General features: G+C 40.5%; 1 non-coding gene across 1 annotated transcript; it reads right to left on the bottom strand.

The window, feature by feature from the left end:
* Nucleotides 1-6067: 6067 nt before the first annotated feature.
* On the bottom strand, nucleotides 6068-6173 carry LOC141422786 (U6 spliceosomal RNA). The gene has a single exon (XR_012447510.1). It is a non-coding gene; the product is annotated as a U6 spliceosomal RNA (small nuclear RNA).
* Between the last annotated feature and the right edge of the window lie 2080 nt (nucleotides 6174-8253).

The following is an 8253-nucleotide window of genomic DNA, read 5'->3' as shown; positions in this document are numbered from 1 at the left end:
TTCTTATCTTGCATAACTTAAATTCTTTCCCTCAGAGACTGATTCTGTCTCTCCATGGTTTTGCAAATGGAACAGAGACTTCAGGTTTGCCATTGTCTCTCAAGGGCCTAGGACTCTTTCTGGCACATGATAAGCACTTCAATAAATAATGATTGACTGTGCAAATAAAAACCTTATCTGCACACAATATTACAATCAAGGATATTTGGAACATAGGTATATTTGGGAAAGTCCAAAATCTAATCAGCCCACAGTGTTTTCTATAATACCTGGGAAATGGGAGCGCAGTTTCTGTTTGTTTTGGTCTCTTGAAAGCTTTGCACTCCCACCTGTCTCTGCTTCTCAGCAAGGTGTTACAGTGCTGCAGGGCCCAGCAGGACTGAGAGAGCTTTCACTGCCTCTAATGTCTACCACACAGGAGTGACAGCACTAGAACACATAAACTTGATTACTTTTCACAATTTGGTGATTTTTTAAAAAGACTTATTTCTCTATTTTGTAAAGAAGTAGTTCTCCTCAAATTTCCTACCTATCAAACTTCAAAAAACATTTATTAAATAAGTTGGCAAAATAAATTTTACTTTTTTTTTTTTTTTTTTTTTGGTACTGGGGATTGAACCCTGGGCCTTGTACATGCTGGGGAAACACTTAACCACTGAGCTCATCCCCAGCTCCAAATTTTCTTCTTCCGTTTTTTTTGGTGGTACTGGGGCTTGAACTCAGGGCTTCATGCTTTCTAGGCTAGTGCTCTACCATTTGAGCTACTCTATCAGTCCCCAAATTTTGTTCTTATTTGTCAATTTTTCCTATTTATAATGGGAAACCATTCCTAAAAGCTACAAGGCATCATCCATAAGTGTAAAGCATAATAGAACAGTTGGAAATAATGTATGCCCTTTCATAATTGAGCAAGTGGCTTTAAATGCTATTTTGGATCTTTGTGCTGGCCTCAAACTGCAAACCTCCTACTGTCTGCTTCCTGAGGAGCTGGAATTACAGCAGTGAGCAACCATGTCCAGTCTATTTTGGATCTTATCCATGAGATATGTGGATTTTTGGGTGTACTAATCTAATAGAATTTAAAATCCCTACAAGAAGATTACTGCAGGTCTTCAATTCTTCATCCAGAATTGTGAAAGTCAAAAATTCTGAAAACTTTTTTCTTTCTCATTTGGTTGTAGAATTTGACTTATTTTGCATTATTTTAATGAAAAACAAGAACTGAGTGTGAGGCTCTTTTGGTCTTCATTAATCCCACTAAAATGAATGTGTTAGTCAGCTTTCTGTTACTGAAACAGAATACCTGAGATAATCAACTTGAAAAAAGGGGAGGTTTGTTTTTTGGGTTTTTTTTTGGTGGTGCTGGGGTTTGAACTCAGGGCTTCATACTTGTTAAGCAGGTGCTGTTACCACCTGAGCCATTTCACCAGCCCCAGAGGTTTGTTTTCACTCACAGTTTTTTGAAGGTTTCAGTTAGTTGTTCCTGTTGCTTTTAGGCCTGTGGCAAAACATCACATCATGGCAGGGAGTGCCTATGATAGAGCAAGCAGCAGAAAAGAGAGGAAGAGACCGGCCTCCCACAGTCCTCCTTGAGGGCATGCCTCCATTTCCCTACGACCTCTCATTAGGCCCCACCTCATACAAGTATCCACCCCCTCCCAGTTGTGCCAAGCACATGGGCCTTTGAGAAACATTGAAAATCTAGCACCTAGAGCAGTGAATATTTATACATACTGCTGGAGAAATATACGTTTGATCATGAATACTGCTCAGACCTATGGGGGTGTTTGTTCCTTAATACAAGATAAACAGGCAGCATTGTTTCTATGAACTCAGAGGTCTGCATTTGAAACACATTGGCCCCATGGGCATCAGGTCAATGGCCTACCGTACCACTACTTCTATTTTGGGGGTGGGGGGGTCTGATCAATGAGAATTATCTGTAGCAATTTCCAAATATGTATTTACTGCAGGGGTTGTGTGTAACTATAGTTCAGGTCATAGTTATCTGCATCATTCTAGAATATTTTCTTGCAATTCTCTGTGTGTTGAAGGGATAGTGTACCTGTGCTGAACCTGGAAATCCATTCTGTGCATGCTTTTTGATGGGTGGATTCGAGGAAGTGTCTGAAGTTCACTACCTCCTGGACTGAACTAATGGAGTTAATGTTTCCAGTTAACTCCTGTGACACTGTACCCTTCTGACATGTTTTTCTCTGTTGTGAGTAGAATTTGATAACCTGTTTTGTCTCATCCACTGCAAGGCTTTTTTTTTTTCACACCAGGCTTGCCTCTGGCAAGAGGAGAAAAACATTTGGAAAATTCTAGACCCAGCCCAGAGAACTCTTCCCGTGGGCAGCTCAGTTAAAGGGTGACTAGTAAGAGAAAGGGGGAGAAAGCACAACCGAGTATCTCCACAGTGATGTATGCTCACAACACTTAAAAAAGTAATTATTACACTTTGTCTCCACCTAAAGGAAACGGAGGTTCAGAAATATCAAATAATGGGGTCACATTCTGTGACCCACAAGTTGCAATGCTTGAACTTGAACCCATGTCTGTATAATACCAAAGCTCATTATTTCCCCAAACTCATGTGGTTCTCTCTGGGGAGGAAGAAAAACTCAAGGCCAGAGATAATTGTTAATATCAGTACTCACAGGTAACTTAATGAACCACCTTTATCCTTTGCTAAGGACATAATTTTCTAAAAAGTGACACAAATAAAGATGGTTGAGGATGTCTATGGCTCAACAGAACTCTAGATAGAGGAAAGCTCTCTCAAGACTATCAGTCCCTCTTCCCTCACTGCTTTGTCAAGCAAGAGGAAATTAAAGCAAAAACATGGGGAGACAAAATGTGATGTGCAAGTTTAATGCATTTTGAAACAAAAAGAATATAGAAAGCATTTTATCTGGGGTTTTGGTCTATACAGAGTTTATATTTTAGTCATTGTTTTTTGGCCCTTGTTAAATAATAATCAGTCTGTCTTAGGAAGATGAGATGACTAGTAAAGGGTAAAATTCCAGAAAAAGGAAAGTTAAAAGGATCATTTGTTTTATTTTTCATGCTTTACAATTCATGTAGAAGTGTGCCTCATGCCAGGAAAGGCACGTCATGAAAATGTTCCACCTTAATTAGTTACTCAGGGAGATATTTGTAAATCAGTTTCCATCTTTTCTCCTGCTCTCTCTCCTCTCTTTTTCCCATTCTCTCTTTCTTACACACACACACACACACACACACACACACACACACACACACACACACACATAGCTGTTTCTCTGCACAAGTTCTTCAAGTGTAAGTTCATAGAATCACCTAGAGAGAGGGCTTGCTATAGAGCAGGTTGCTGGGGTCCACCCCCTGAGGTTCTGACCCACTAGGTTTGGAGTAGGATCTATGAATTTTTTTTTTTTGTGGCTATACTTGGGTTTGAACTCAGCACCCACACTTTGAGCCACTCCACCACCCTTTTTTTGTGATGGTTTTTTTCGAGATGGTGTCTCTTGAACTATTTGCCCAGGATGGCTTTGAACTGTGATCCTTCTGATCTCTGTGTCCTGAGTAGTTAGGATTACAGGCTTGAGCCACTGGTGCCAGGTTCAAACTGATACTTTTAACATGTGCCGGATGCTATGTGCTATTGGTGTTCTTTCAAATTTCCTACACTGGAACTTAGTCCCCAGTGCGATAGTATTGAGAGGTGGGGCCTTTCAGAAGGTAAACAGGTCACAAGGGCAGAGCCTTGCTGAAGGCAAGGCTTATAGAAGATGTCTGAGGAAAATTGGAGAACAAGAGGCAGAACAGGTTCTGCCTGGAGGTAGGGGGGTGCGGAGGTGGCTCAAATAATGTATACACATGTAAGCAAATGTAAAACTGATAAAATAAAATAAAAAAGAGGTCTGAGGGAGTTTGCTTGTCCTACCACGTGAGGATGCACTAAGAAGGTAGTGTCACTGAATCAGGAAATAGTGCCTCACCAAACACTGAATTGACTGGTGCTTTAATCTTGGGCCTCCTGGCCTCTGAGCCCGTAAGAAATAAATTTCTGTTGTTTACCAGCTACCTCGCAAATGACACTTTCGTTATAATCGCCCAGACAGACAAAGACAGGTGGTCATACTGATGCTACTAGATTGGACACCATGCTTTTTTGACCACTGCTTTGGTGTATATTGTTTAACTTGCCTGGAGCATCAGAGCAGCAATTCTGGAGCAGTATTGAGCATCAGCATCACCTGGGATCTTGTTGCAGTGTAATTACTTCCCTGTTAATTCTTGACTCTGGTTGAACATCAAAACCATCTGGGGAGACACAATACCCCAGTCTGTCACAGATAATTGAATTAAAATCTCTGAGGGTGGGGCTGAGGAAGGGTATTTGTTTTAAAGGTCTTCCACTGATCTGAATACCCATGGAGGACTCATAACCACTACAGATTGGATTCTCAGAGCATGTGGGTGACCATGGTATATACTAAAATAAGCCAGGCACTTCTCATGCCATTTGAGAAGCAGAGCTTTGGTCTAGACCCGAACTCTCTCAGCGGTTCCTCCTCCTCCTCCTGTGACTCCAGGGGCACACTATGGCACACGCAACTCCTGGTGTAACACTTTCTCCTCCCCGGTCTGGAAAGGATATCTTCTTAGAGGGTTAACTCCTTCATATCCTTGGACACTGAACTCAGGGAGCCACTAACCTGGAAATCTTTACATGTCTCTTTCTGTGCCCCATGGGGTCTTCTGTTCTCACAACTTCAGCACTGATTATACCATGGAGTAGGGTTTCTTTCCACTTTTCTAGTGGTCTTTCCCATAGAGCTGCTGAACTCTACAGAAAACGATAATCTCAGTTTTTATTTTACCTTCCCTTATTGAATATAATTTTTCACAATTGTAGGATCAAAGGAACCTTCTTTCCACCTCCTGAAGGAAACTGACAACAGAAAGTTTAACAGGAGAAAAAATAGACAAATTTATTTTATCCTATGAGTGTGAGACTCCCAGAAAGACTACATGGTTGAGGCTTAAAAACACCCTCTTCATAGAAGACAGAAAACTGTAGGTTGTAGGCACTTTCAGAGGGAGAGTAAATGATTTTTAGGTACAATAAATGAGGTCAAAAACCAGACAACGATCTGAGATGCAGTTCCCCTGTCTCTGGGCATGGTGTCTGACTCCATCTTCCTTCTGGTGAATTAGTCTTCCCTGCCTAGTGAGATTTCAGGGAGGGGACTGAAGGCAATTTGTTCCTCCCAGAACAGCTTCCAGAGGTCAGGGAAGGGAAATTTCAGAAAAACCTTTCCCTGTGTGTTTTAAGAGGGAGAGGATCAATGTGCAGTCAAGAAGGTTGGAAAACTCTGAGGCTGTCTTAAAGCAGGTGAAAGTGCCATGCTTCAAAGAATCGTTTTCTGAGTCCCAACATAATACACAATGCTCAATGACATTAAATTGATTGATATTAACTAAATCCTACAAACAGAGGGTGAAATACCTATTTTTCTCTTTGGGATAATATTTCCTTTTTAAAGAACATGAATCCAAACACATGACTTTCTAAATTAGGAAAAGATAGCTTACTGAGATGAGAGAAATGCTCTATAGGAATAATCATGAAGAAAGTCTCATTGTTTTCTTTTTATTCAGGAGGTATAGGGATTTTGAACTCAAGGCCTTGCACATGCTAGGCAGGTGTTCTACCACTTGAACCATTACTCCAACTCTTTCTGCTTTAGTTGTTTTTTCAGGTAGGGTCTTGGTTTTTTTAGCTTTTTAAAAATCAGGATATATTTGTTGTATGGGAGGATTCATTGGGACAACTCCACATAGGCCTACATTGCACGTTGGCTAGATCACCCCCACCATCTCTCCCTCTCACCCCTCCAGTCCCACTTAAAGTAATTGCAAGAGGTTTCATTGCTCTATTTCATGTAAGTATGTGAAGCCCATCAACTATATTCCCTCACCTAATCTCCTTCATTCCCCCTTCCCCTCCACCTACTTTACAGTCCTGTCTTTCATTATTAATTTCTAAGTTGATGTTCAATGGAGTTTCTCGATGTATAAAAATATGGAATGCTTCATGAATTTGCATGTCATCCTTGTGCAGAGGCCATGCTAATCTTCTCTGTATCATTCCAATTTTAGTATATGTGCTGCGAAGCAAGCACAAGGGTCTTACCTTTTTTTTTTTGCCTGGACTGCATGGACCATGATCATTCTTCATAGGCTTCCCACATAACTGGGATGACAGGCACACAACACCATACCCAGCTTGCTTGTTGAGATGGGGTCTCAATAACTTCTTGCCTGGGCCAGCTTTAAACTATGATCCTCCCAATCTCTACCTCCCAAGTAGCTGGGATTTGGGGCTGGAGGCATGGCTCAAATGGTACATTGCCTGCCTAGCAAGCATGAAACCTTGAGTTAAAATCTGGTACTGCCAAAGGGGAAAAAAAAAAAAAAGAATAGCTAGGATTACAGGCATGAGCCACCATGTCCAGTGAAAAATCCTGAGCACACTCTTGGGAGTGGTCCCCAAATGCCAAAGTGGCAGGCAGGAGGAACATGTGTTGAGGCTGTGGGTCCCTTTGAAAATACTTGGAGTACCAGATACCTCAGAACAGAAAGCAGGCATCGCCAGCCTTCAGAACAACTACGCATCACAGATTTTCACCTTATTTTATAATAATGGGATATTTCTCACTGGATAATGGTGATGTCATGCCCCATCACTGAAGAACTATAGGTTGTTCAGTAAAGCCCAAGTCTTTGAACTTGGAATGGGAATGGGAAAGATAGTGGAATGTGCTTTGTCTTTCTTTAGGGTCTGAAATGTGCTCTGTATCAAAGCAGCTACCTAGTTTATTACATACTGCTCATTCTGTTATAAAAAGCAAAGCTTTACCAGAAATTATTTATAACCAATACTACCCTATGTCTGGCTGGGAAAAAAAATACCAAGGAAAAAAGAAAACAAATGTCTTGCTTAGATGTAGTCATTTTTATAGCATATACCATATAAGCATATACGTTTCCTGCTTTAATGAACTTAAGCATTTCCATATTTCTATATATAGTTTTATTGTCATGCCAACACATAAGAATTGTTTGGCCAGAATCTCTTGTCAATATACACTTCTTTGGAAAACTGTATCAAAAGCCATTATTCAATTTGCACGTGAACAGATGCTCATCTGCTTGGGGATTATGCTAAAAATTCTAGGTCTACAGTGCTCTAGTGTGAATGCAATAATTATCTCTAGATTTTTGCAGTAAACAGACAGGTTTCCATTCAGGAAGAATGATGCTTTTCCCAGAAACACCAAATAAGCATCCTGGGCAAAACCTAGGAGTTTCTGTGAAATAGTCTGAATTACTCTGAGATGCTCTGAAAATATGTCACACAGGAAGGGCAGGAGATGCTTTGACCTCCTTTCTCTGATTCTTGTTACCTTCCAATGTTCTTCAACAAAGTATTGTCTAGCTGCAGTGTCTGTACCTCTATCATGATTTCTAGCATGTACAGCCTATTTGGTTCTTTGTGTGTTATTTTAGTGTATGCTTTTCTAATATAATATGATTATGGGTTCAGATGAAAGTAATTCAGTGAGGATTGCACTGTCTATTTAAAAATTTTAAATGATAAGGCCTAATTATAAGTATATGGCAAACCAACTTTTTCATTTATAAGGTTATCTACTGATGTTCCTTTTCTATTTCTTGTAGCATATAATTCCTTTCTTCTTTGCAAAAAGTTGAAGTTTGACTGGAAATCTGGCTCTGCCATGCTTCAAAATCTCCTTAAATGATTTGAGAACATATATCATTATAGTTTATTTCCATGGAGAGATGGAAAGGTTAGTACTCAGTTCATCTTAAGTGAGCAGCTCATTTTACGTCTATAGATCCAGGTTTCTATCCAGGATGGAATCACGCATCAGCACGTTCAAAAAAGAACCAACAGCCTGAAAGTTAACTTCAGAGCCTACTGTGCATTCTGCTTGCCTCCCCCAGGGCCCGGGGTTGGTCCTACCCATGCACAGAGTTGATGGATGACTGCATCTCCTTGTGGCATGGGAGGAACATTCCCTTCTCTTTCTTGCCATCTTCTCCGGTTATGCTTTCTGATATTTTCCGAGCTTCTGTATGAAAATTGCTGCCATTTACTGGATGCTTATCCTGTGCCACACTCTATGCTATGTGATTTTACTGAATCTCCCACTAAATATACAGTAAAAATGGCATTAT

Source organism: Castor canadensis, chromosome 4 (genome assembly GCF_047511655.1).
Source record: "Castor canadensis chromosome 4, mCasCan1.hap1v2, whole genome shotgun sequence".
Classification (NCBI taxonomy): domain Eukaryota; kingdom Metazoa; phylum Chordata; class Mammalia; order Rodentia; family Castoridae; genus Castor; species Castor canadensis.
This window is presented reverse-complemented; position numbering and strand designations above follow the sequence as displayed.